Here is a 12,074-nt window from a genome sequence, read left to right as displayed (position 1 = left end):
GTACTCTTACCATCCGTCCCTAAGACGAGGTACTCACGGCCCCCAGAAGTAGCAGTGAATAAATTCCCGTAGGGAAGTTTCGTACAGACCTTCAAAGGGCTGGGCCCTAGCATCCCTACGTGCCCTTTATTAACTCATTATGGGTTATTACTTTAGCAAATGAAACTATGAAAACCCTCAAGGGATGAGGTGGTAGAAATGGATTGGCTGCAACTAGTCAAGTCCCAGGTGAGCAGGTGCGATGGGGGGATTCAGTACAGGACAGAAGGGTGAGTGATCAGCTCATGCAGACTCTGATTCACACAGTGCCCAGTAAAGCACAGAGTGCTTTTGACACACAGGAGGGCATTAAACAAAAGGAGTGGAGACGAGATAGTGCAGTGGTCTAGGTGGGAAGGTCCACTGACACACGCAGTCTTTAGACCTTCAAATTGCCGTACTGTGATTTTGCATTACACTGAATTGAGGGACTACCTCGGGGCTACGAAGAAATCTGGTTATCCCCTTAACTAATTTAAGAGAAAATCTGCTTTACGGTTTTGTAAACTTAAAGACCAGTACCTCTTCCATTATATGGAAAATTTCTTTCTTTCTTTCCTTTTTGGCTGTGCCCACAGCATGTGGAAGTTCTGGGGCCAGGATCGAACCGGTGCCACAGCAGTGACTGGAGCCACAGCAGCGACAATGCCGGATCCTCACCTGCCGAGCCACCGGGGAACTCCTGGAAAATTTTTTAATTACAGTCTCAATCTTGGCACACACAGTGGGCTTCCAAGAGCTTTCACGCAGCTGTCTCACCAGGCTCGTCCATGCACTGGGCACATGGCAAATTCGAAGAGCTCATGAGAAGTGCAGCACAAGGACCCGTGTCCCTCGGAAGCCTGAGGTTGACCAAGAGAAACTCCTGGTTTCTGATATTTCTGAGCGCTTATTCTGAGGCGGGCTCTGACTCAATAGGCTGAGGGGAGAAACAGAGCCGTTTATGTGCTGAGAAGACCCAGGCAGCCCTCAACTCAGTGACAGCTTGTCTTCTCAAACCCCAGCCCAGAGCAAGGCCCCGACCCACCCCTCCCCCATCACTGCTCCAAGGCGGTAAAATATTATTCTGCCGGGAACTTTGGAAGGAAAGTGTGAAAGTCTGAGAGTCAAGCCTACCCCCACCCCAGGGGGTCATCATGTACCATTTCACTGCAATTTCTCTTTGCTTTTGTTTTTTCCAAGGATGCATGTAGACACAGCAAGTAGGAAAAAAAAAAAAATCCCTATTCAAGAGAGTGGAGTCATTATCCACACACAAAAGGCCATTTAGAGAAAGAACAGCTCCGTCAGTTCAAGCTGTGGCTGCCAGAGTCCAGACCCATTAGAAAAAAGAAAAAAAAAAAAAAGGTTAGCTGTTTAAGTGGGAATGTGAAACAAAATGTCATAATTAGGGCTAACTGGGCACCCTGCTGCCTGCCGAGAAAGCCGCCTGAGATCATGAACTAATTCCCGAAAGTTCTAAGCCTAGGGAAGGCAAATCATCAACTCTGAACGACAGTTCAGCTGTTAACCTTTACCCTAGAGGCTAGGGTTTCATTCTTTTCCTTTTTTTTTTCTTTTAGGTATTTTTTTAGAGATGTCACTTTTATAGGGTTGGGCTGTTCTTTTTCTAGCTCACTATTATTGGCAGGTCTCAGATCCCCTGTGTGTGTGTGTGTGTGTAAACTGTGAAAAGAAATATATCCCCAATTAAGAGCAGTTACCCTAAGTGACGAACCATGTGGGAGAACTGGGAATTAATTTTTTTTGGTTTCCCTCTCTGCACTTTCTCATCGCTCTTTTATTAACACGTTCGCTAAAAGGGAGGAAAAAAGACACAGTCAATATTTCTGATCGGATTTTCTACCATGTTTCCCTTAAGGGAGAAAAACAATTCGAGTTTTGAGAGGATGAGTCACGCGGAGAGAGGAGGTTTGTGCCTCAGAGAAGAGCCGCGTCATGAAGGCAGGAGAAGGACCCGACCGGTAACCACGCATCACCTTGCAGCCACTTCCAGCAGCGTCTGCGTGGAAGTAATGTCAGACTAACGCATGATCAGAGCTGTTAGAAACACAGGAAGTGCTGGCATTGAGCATTGAGCATGCTCAGAAACAGTCTTCTTCTTCTGGCCACACCCAGGGCATGTGGAAGTCCCTGGGCCCAGGATTCCACCTGTGCCACTGCAGTGGCCAAAGCCCCAGCAATGACAAAGCCAGGTTCTTAACTGCTAGGGAACTACAGAGACGCAGTGTTCTAAAACACTGCAAGGATGAGCACAAGCCACTCATTTAACAGCGACTGCCTGTCAGATGGAGTGGTTGGAATATTCTGGTTACGAGAGGGTAAAGCATGTGTACAGGACATGGGAGACCAATATTCAATAATTAAGATGAGGCCTAAAATACTGTTGAAAATTTAACGTTGAATGATTCGGAAGGCACTTTGGGATCTTGCAGAGCCTTGACCAATTCTTTCGAATATCAACGAGGATTATAACAGATGGGTGAAAGTACAAACGTGAAAGCGGTTTCTTTTGCTAGGTTCCATGAACACTTTGCTTTTAATGCAATATTTCTAAAATGATTTGCAGATAAAAATGTTGAAAGTTGCTTATATAGCAGGTGGAAATGGGGCACTTCCCAGACACCTTTATGGACTTTCATCAACATTTGCTTTCATTTCTATTGCCCTCCTGGACAAAATATTTACTGAGTATAGGACACTTAATGCAAAGAGGGTAATTCCTATGTTTGCATGGTTTACTTAATACTTTAAGAAGCACTTGAGATGTATAATTTTACTAGAGGAGGCAGACAATACATAAGCATCATAAAAAGGTAAGTGATACCAGAGGATGAAAAAAGGTATATCCAAAAATGGAGCAGGATCCGCGAAATTCAGAGGAAGGTTGCTTCCGAGGTTGTAGATAGTGCGGCTCGGGTGGGCTCCGTGGAGGAGACATTCGAGCAAAGCCTGGAAGGAGGTGAAGGAGCTAGTCCATGGATGAGGGGGTGGGTAGGGCATCCCGGGCTACAAATAAGACAATGGAAAACAGGAGTTCCTCTGTGGCTCAGGGGAAAGGAACCCGACGAGTGTCCACGAGGATGCAGGTTCGATCCTTGGCCCCTCTCAGTGGGTTAAGGACCCGGCACTGCCAAGAGCGGTGGTGTAGGTTACAGACGCAGTCCAGATCTGGCATTGCAGGGGCTGGGGTGTAGGGCGGCGTCTGCGGCTCTGACTCAACCCCTGGCCTGGAAACTTCCATATGCCGTGAGTACAGCCCTAAAAAAAAGAGAGAGAGAGATCACGGAAATCGGAAAACTATGTATTGAGAACAATACAAAGAGCAGAACATGAGCAGAAGAAGGAAGGGACAGTCAGTGGGGGCAAGTAGGCAGCCAGGCGATTCCTAAATAATGTAATTTTGAAATGCCTGGCTTTGGAAACAGTGATTGGAAGAGATAATAAAAAAAAAGTCTTTTCGTCCAAAATATGATTAGTACATGGACATAGCTGTACAAAATAAACAGGTAAATACAGCCCACGTGTATGCACCTAACGAAAGTTCTAGGTAGCACCTAACGAACTGAATGCATTCATTCTTTTCCCTCTTACGCATGTCAGACACTGTGTTGGGAGCTAGGATATGGTGATGAGCAAATCTGCCGCGATTCCCACTTTCACGGGCGGAAAGGACATGCGTTAAAGTCACGTGTGGGTTCTCTTGTGAGGAGTGCGGTGGAAAGCGCTTTGGAGAGTCACCGGACCTACTCTGGGAGTCAGGCAAAGCTTCTGCTACGAAGCTGCTGTTTGAGCTGAGCTGTGAGGCATGGGCTGGCACTAACCAGGGAAAGAGAGCGGTTGGCAGCGGCCGCGGCGGAAGGCAGCGCGGGCTCTTGGAAGAACGGAAAGCCAGTGGCTTAAGGAGGGAGAAGGGTTCCATCCGCAGAAACAGGGCAACTCGAGCAGGGCCACCGGGGACAGTTTGGTAAAGGGACTCCGCACTTGTCTGAGTGGTTGACGGACGTCAGCAGGGACATTGGGGGCCCAAGCATGGACAACGGTCCCTCTGCCTGGGCGGCACGGTGGAGGGCAGGGGCGGTGGTCACTGACAGCTGCTGCAAGAGAGAGACCCTCCCAGCAGCCGGGGCTGTAAGAGATGCAGTCTGGGTCTGAGGCTACACAGCCCGGGCAGAGCCAGGGGAACAGACGCCACACTGCCATCTTCACCACCTCGCCATCTCCCTCCCTCCCTCCCTTCTTTTTCTTTCTTTCCTTCTTTCCTTCCTTCCTTCCTTCCTTCCTTCCTTCCTTCCTTCTTTCTTTCTCTTTCTTTCTTTCCTTCCCTCCTCCCTCCCTCCTTCCTTCCTTCCTTCTTTTTCTTTCTGCCACACCTCCTGCTTTCCTTTCTTTCGTTTGTCTTTTTTTTAGGGCCACACTCATGGCATATGGAGGTTCCCAGGCTAGGGGTCACATCAGAGCTGCAGCTGACAGCCTGATATCACAGCAACGCCAGATCCGAGCCACATCTGTGACCTATACCACAATTCACGGCAACACTGGATCCTTAACCCACTGAGCGAGGCCGGGAATTGAACCCGCGACCTCATGGATACTAGTTGGGTTTGTTACTACTGAGCCACAAGGGGAACGCCTCTCCCGCCTTTCTCTAGTCAAATGAACCCCAGGTCAGATGATGAGCAAGCCCTCTGATGCAGCCTATAAAAAATCAGCTCCGGGACAGCGAGCGGGGTGGAGAAGAATACATCTGGAGGGGTAAACAGGAATCGTCCCACAGAGACCACAGCTTACTAGGTCTTAGCAGCCTCGTGAAGGACTTGGGTATTCGTTTCTCTGAACGTGACAGGCAGCAGGGGAAAGCGGTGAGTGGCGCTGTGTTCAGAATGGAAGATCTCCCCCGTACGCGGACTGGCGCCGGGGAAGGATCTGGGAAGCCCGGTGGGAGGCGTGGTGGTGGTCCCTGTGCGAGGTGATGGGGCAGGTGCGGAGGTGTGGGGGCACTGGAGGCAACGGGTTTGTGCTGGTTTGGCAAAGGGAGGAGTGGGGGAGAGCATGAGAGGTGCGAAGCCTGGATTTCGGTTTGCCTGACTAGACATTTTCTGAAGGAGGAGCAGGTCTGGGAGTTGGGAAAAAGCCCGAGCTTGGCTCTGGACATGCTGAGAACACTGGTTATAAAGGTCAAGCCAGCATCTCCACCTAAGTAGGTGTTTTACCAGCCGACTTTTATTGTACCCCAACAAGGTGCTGAGCTAGGTGCTTCATATAAAATATTTTCTCTCCTCCTCCAAAGATCGAAGCAGACATTATTTTTTCCCATTTTATTGATGAGAAAACTGAGGCTGAGGGAGGTTAAATATCCTGCTTACATTCAGGACTTGAAACCTAGACATTTCAAACCCCAACGAGAGGCCTTTCTTTTTGTGCAGCTGTTTCTGCAAGTCACAGAAGCATCAGAGGAGCCTGTAGAAGAGGCTGAGGAAAAGTGAAAAGAATTCTGAGGCCTTGCCTCTTTTGGGGGAAAATATGGGCTTTGTCTCATTGGATTCTAGAGTAGGCGCGTGTGAATTTCAATTAATTCGTCAATCACCACTCCCTGTGCCATTAGTATATGCTTAGGGCTTTCCTAGCCATTGTAAAAAAAGATTATGAATCGTATAAAATATGATCCTTGATTTCAAGGGCTTAAAATTTAGCTGAGGAGGCAAATACACTCAGGAAGTAATTCTACATAAGAAAGCAGTATATGCTGATAACAAAAACCCAGAGTGTGTCGGGCTGACAGCTTGGGAAAGGATAATGCGTATGATGATAAGGTCTTATTTAGGGGAGAAGGCAGGTGCGAAAGGAGACTGAAGAAGGAGCGAATGCTGTGTATTGATGGTCAAAGAAATTCAGCAACTGAATGTTGGTTTGCAGGTTGGATGTTTCGTTCCCAGGAAGGGTGATACACAGTTAATTACAGAATTACAGTTAGCTCAAAAAGTATGCATTGAATGGTCCGAGAGTGGAAGTTTCTGCAAACTTATTTAACATTATTTTTAAAATTCCTACAACCAAGAGTGCTTTGCTTTTTTTTTTTTTTTGGATAGACAAGTGACAGCAATCTGTTCACATCTTTGTTGAAGGAAAAGCTGAAACTGCAAATATGTTTAAATCGATACAATCTCAGTCCTTATCCTAATAATGAAAAATGCCGTCAACAACTCTCATGCTAAGATCTTTGAGGCTCCAGAAAGATAACTCTTTACAGGAAAATCGCTTCAAATTTATTTCCAAAAGGAAAGATAAGACCTCTTAAGAAACGGCATCCAGAAAATAGGCATTTTTCTGGTAGTGGGTATTATCATAACTGACATTTGTGTGGTACCTTAGGATTTGCAAAGTACTTTATATGCTTTATCTCACTTGATAATAAAGCAAAGCTAAACTTTCATCAGAAAGTTAGGTGGGTATATGGTTCAGCAACGAGAAAAAAATGTGTTGTTGGTTTAAACAAATTTAGAAACAAAATATCAGTCTTAGCTTCTTAGGCATAAGAGGGAAGTCACGAGTTAGCCCAGGATATAATAAGTGTATATGTAGCCCGGATGAGAGTTTTAAGAGTAATATGTATTGCTGTATATCTGGTGCGGGTCTGTGCACTTTAGGCAGTAACTTGCTTAAGTCTATAAAAGCCCCGCGAAGAGGATATTTTTATTTCCATATGACAGACGAGCAAACTCAGGCACAAGGGTTTCAGTAATGTGCCAAAGTCCTACAACCCATAAATGGGAGAGCTGAGCTTTGAACCTGAGAAGTCTGGCTTCAGGAAGCTCACTCTTACTCCCTGAAGACTCTTTCCAAAAGGTCAACTGTCTCTTACATAAACACTGTTTCTTAAATGGAAATGACAAAACGACCATTGATTAAAAAAAAAAAAGGAATAGAAGCAGACTGTTGTGAAGGCTAATCAGAACTCCTTAATAAAATCATATGAACTGAAGGAAGGTTATGAAAAATAAAAAAACATGCTGAGAGATTTAGAAATGGAAAGATGTCTAACTTTTCCACCAGTATCTGAAGAAAGAGAAAGGAAGGTTAAGAAGGAAGAGATGAATCTGTGATCCAAGAATAACCCAATGTTATCATAATTACAAAAATATGTTTTTAATCTTTCCTAAAAATATTTCCTGCTTTACTTGGAGACGACGCTAGTCGTTCTTCCGACACCGAATAATTCCATTCCCAAGCAAGACAGAGAGGGTCTAGACACAAACAGGATAAAAATCTTGGGCACCTCATTGAGGCCCCCAGCCTCGTTAACCCCTTCCTCACGCTGGGTGAGTGAGGAGCAGAGGGGGAAGTGGCAACAGGATCCGTTCTTTCCATCCCGGGTTTCTCGGGCTGAGGATACCTGGCACGCAGATCTAGCCAGCTTTCCAGAATTCGCTTGGAGCAGGAAGCACACTGTGTCCCTGGAGGTTTGCAGATGCCACTGGAGTAAAATCCTACATCCTCACCACCCCCGACGTGGTGCACGAAGGCGCCCAGGGCTGCTCTGCACGTGGGGGTGGGTGGAAGAGACCTCCAGTGCGCCTCTCGGGAGGCTAAAAGACAGAACTTTTCCTAGTGTCTACGCAGCAAGAGGATGGGTGTAGGCCTTGGAATATCCCCAACCCTTGCCTGCTGCTCAGAGGTGGAAACTCACAAGGGAGACGGCCAAGGCCAGGTCTGTGGGCGCTCGGCTTTCGGCCTCCTCATCCGGAAGGAAGGCCCGCTGACATCTCCGAGGGCAAAGGAGAGGAAAACGTATTTTGCTTTATCTGATCACAAAGTTAACTTTTCCAAAGTAATATGAAAAATTACCTTATTAAAGACTCCTAGGTCGTGCTGAACTTTTTCAAAATTTAGTTTTCATAAAAGGACACTTCTAGAAGTGTTTCAGCCTGTGGAACAATTTTTTTTTTTTCTTTTTATGACTGCCCCTGTGGCATATGGAGCTCAGGGGCTTGGAGTCTAATCAGAGCAGTCCGTGAGGCTTATGCCAGAGCCACGGTGACACTGGAAGTGAGCCACATCTGCGACCTACGCCACAGCTTGCGGCAATGCCGGATCCTTACCCACAGAGGCAAGGCCAGGGATCGAACCTGCATCCTCACAGAGGCAATGTCGGGCCCTTAACCTGCTGAGCCACAATGGAAGTCCCTTTTTTAACCTCATTAAGGGAGCTTTACTGATATGGAGGACAGAAATCTTATAATAATAGCGATCACAAGAGCCCTGTGCACGAATGTCATGTGGATTTTGCTATATTGCTTTTCCTGACCCCAGTAAAATTCACAATATTAAAAAAAAGCACACTGTACCTTTTGACCTACTAATTCATTATTCCTTACAAGACTTAAATTGCAAAGAGGATAATAAAATCAATTTGGCGGGCCTCACCAAAGGCTAGTTAAATATTAGAAAGTAAAAATGATGGTAGAATGGACTAGAACGGAAATTCCAGAGTACATCGCTCCTGGTAAAACCGTATTATTTCATTAAACTCTGTTTCACTTATTTCTATGTGTATGGGTACTGAGATGCAACATAAAGTACTTTGATAAGAGAGAAAAAATTTTTTTGGAAAAGCCTCTGAACTGGAGAGATCATTGAACAAGTACATTAGCCCAACCCTGACGGTTAATCCTTTACTCATAAACCCCAGAATCCACTGTTAAGGGTGACTCACGCGATTTTGATAAATCACATAATAAGTCTTAGATAGTGGGGAATATCAGGAGCCTGTAGCTTTACGCACAAGATAAAGCTTAGAAACACAACACGAATGAAAGACTATGATGCAGCAAATACAGTATTGATACCATCTCAACGAAGCTCCAACACAGGAAAAATCAATATTATATCGTCTAATGATGCATGATCAAACGATTAAAACAAAGCTACAGATTAGGTAACCATAAAGTCTAGGAGCGCGGTCCGTGACCTCTGTGTGGGAAAGAGGGGAGGGAAGTGGAGGAGACTGAAGAAGAACACACCAGAAGTTTCTAGGCATTGGTAACATTCTGGTCCTCACGCTGGGAGATGGGCTCCATTATGCTTCATAACTGAAACACACTCCTCAGTTTGTGTTACATTAATTCTTTTGCTTATATCCAACAATAGAAAGTGAACTTGTTAACATAGCTTTATAAAGAAATAAATCTACGTTTTTCTTAAAGGTCTTTGTAGAGCTCTGATACCTAACCTTATTCCTAAACCACACCAGCCTTGACGGAGTGGCCAATAATATCTACAACAACTAAGCTCATCTAAAAATAAGATTAGCTTTCAACCAGCTGCCTGGAAATGACAGAGTAAATGAAGATCATTTTCTCTAAACTGCAGGCTCCCCTCTGTGACTCTGCATAATGTTCTTTTCACTGCCTCAGTTTCTCCAGCTGCAGAAAAAAAGAAAAGAAAAAAAAAACAAAAACCAACCAACCAAACAAACAAACAAAAAAAATGAAAAACTCTGGGTTCCTGCTCCCTCCTTATCCTGCTCTAATCTCCAAAGAATACGACCAAGCATTTCTAAGCAGTACTCCACAAACCTGTTCTTTGATGGACGCGCCATGGAGAAAGGCTCGAATGGCCACCAAAGGACCTACAGCCCCGCCTCAGCCTGCGGAGTTCATTTCGCAGTTGAGCTCTTTGGCTGTAAAGGAGCAAAGCGCTTCTTGACTGGAGGAAAAGCAGCCGCCCGCAGTTTCCTCTCTTTAAAGGATTAAATTGTAAAAAAAATAATGTCAAGTGCTCCCTCAGCAGTCAGACTGTAGCTTGTGTCTGCAGCCCCGCTTCCCCAAGGTAAGCACACGCAGGCCCTAAGTCATACACAGACTGCTTCCCAAATTCATCAGAAAGGTGACTGTTTGGATTTCAACTGTCTCTCCTAAAGGAGACCGAGGCAGAAGTGATGGGCTGGGTCTCTCTCCAGGTCTCTGAAGGAGCAGCGCTGGGCTTCCGAGGCCCCACAGGATGAGGGGTCTGGTGGGGAAGCCTGAGGCGCAGGACTGGGGGCGTTGGCAGGAATATCCCACAGGGGGAAGCTGTTGCCCCCAGGCTGGGGCGTCTCCCTCGGAGTGGGGGTGGGGTCCCCCCCAGTGGGGCTCCACCCCGGGCAGAGATCGTGGGTGAGATTCGCAGGGGAGGCCTCTTCAGTGGAGGAGCCCGGGGCAACGGAGGCTTCCCTCAGGAGGCAGGTCAGATGGGAGCTTGGGGTCAGAGGGCCCATTTCTAAGTATTACCGCAAAGTACCCTCAGGACTGTCGGAAATGAAGAAGCACGGCCGAACATTTGTCTCAGGCACGGTTCAAGGCTCAGAGAGAGGGAACACCGCTGTCCGGCTGACACCTAGTTTTCCTGTCCTTTTTTCTTGTGCTCCTCTTTAACGAAGGGGCAAACATCCGAAGCTACACTAAGCCCATTCCTGGTGCCATGTCAGCCGCTGGCCAGCGGAAGCTCGGCAGGGGCAGAGAAACAAGAGCCATCCCTGCAGGGGGTCACCGCGGGAAGATTTTATACAGGCGGTAAACACTAGTGTTCACTGCCACCCAGATGAAATGATTTCTTTTGAATCAGAGAGTCTGTTCTGCTGACAGGGCTGACGAAGCATGGCCACGGGGGACCAAGGCCGGGAGAACCAGGGCATCTGTGCAAGCAGCTCCGCCCCGCAGAGCCTGCCAGATCTGCTTACAGCCTGGAAAGGTCCAGGTGCACGCACACCAACAACGGAATCAACGTTAATAAAACCCCTTTAGTATTTCCCTGTCACTGCTCAAAGTACATGACATCATTTTCAAAATCGGCATGGTGAAATTCAGAGTTGGACGAGAAAGGAGAAAAAAAAAACCCAAGATAAAATCTAGGTCCACCTCGACACAAGCATACACATTAGCAAAGTCACTAAGACTAGGACGGGAAAGGTCAGGCTACATCCTAAAGAGATACACTGGCAGGAAAGTAAGAATTTTAACACACACTTACTCCAGTCTTGGGACAATTCTCTAGGCTACTATTCTGAGCTACCAGCTGAGTCACCTTCTTTTCTTTCTCCTCTCTCTCTCTCTCTCTGCCAAGGTGTGCAGTGGCTGCATGTAGGAGCTCAGTTCCCAGACCAGGGATTGAACCCAGACCACAGCGGTGAAAGGGCTGAGTCCCAGCCACGATCATGAGATCGCCAGGGAACTCCTCTCTCTCTCTCGCGTCAGACTCACTGAGAATTCACACAGTATTTGGAACAATGTAGAGGAAGAATGGCAGCAGCAACAAAAGCTATCATCGTTTTCTTCAGTGGAAACACGTAGGTAAGAATTCTGCTGCTGGTAAAGAGACTTTGCAACTCCAAGTAATCAGACAGCCAAAGGGAACAGTGGAAATTGCCACTGGGTGGTAGGTTCCAAACTGCAACTCCAGGTGATTCTTTACAAGTTTGGACATTGAACTGCCTGTTAGCAGCAGAAAAGTTTTAAGGAAAAAAATAAATAGTGTTAGAATTAATGCCTCTAGGAATAAGGCTATATAATTTTAATAGCTTATGCTTCAGAAAGTCAATATGTTAAATCAAATCAAGACTCTATCATCACTTTGAAACATACCAACATCCTAGGGAAAGGCATGGCAGTACTTTATAAAAGATTCAGCAATAATAATCCATTAGTAAGTTACCTAAGAATTTTATAGGTACCAGGATACTTCTTAGCCTCAAACGCTTCAGTTACTCATGAACTCAGCACACGCAAAACTTTTATTCAGTCAGAGCTGTGGATGGATATTCACTGAGTGGCCCTGTTGGAGACTCTGTGAAGGATGCAAAGAGAAATCAGGTACAGACCTCGTTTTTCTAGGGAGCTTTACGCCTAACAGATGAGATCAGACGCCCATAAGGACTAAAATGTAAGGTTAGGAGTTCCCGTCTCGTGACGCAGTGGTTAACGAATCCGACTAGGAACCATGAAGTTGCGGGTTCGGTCCCTGCCCTTGCTCAGTGGGTTAAGGATCCGGCGTTGCCGTGA

General features: G+C 46.4%; 1 protein-coding gene and 1 long non-coding RNA gene across 7 annotated transcripts in view; both read right to left on the bottom strand.

The window, feature by feature from the left end:
• RASGEF1B (RasGEF domain family member 1B) overlaps positions 1-12,074 on the bottom strand; it is a 699,030-nt gene that overhangs the window by 81,259 nt on the left and 605,697 nt on the right. The window lies entirely within an intron of this gene.
• LOC106510559 overlaps positions 1-12,074 on the bottom strand; it is a 26,073-nt gene extending 13,999 nt beyond the window's left edge. The window contains exon 1 of the long non-coding RNA XR_001309141.2: positions 9,615-12,074. This is a non-coding gene — a long non-coding RNA (uncharacterized LOC106510559). The remainder of the gene's footprint in view (positions 1-9,614) is intronic.

The sequence above is a fragment of the Sus scrofa genome, chromosome 8 (assembly GCF_000003025.6).
Source record: "Sus scrofa isolate TJ Tabasco breed Duroc chromosome 8, Sscrofa11.1, whole genome shotgun sequence".
Classification (NCBI taxonomy): domain Eukaryota; kingdom Metazoa; phylum Chordata; class Mammalia; order Artiodactyla; family Suidae; genus Sus; species Sus scrofa.
This window is presented reverse-complemented; position numbering and strand designations above follow the sequence as displayed.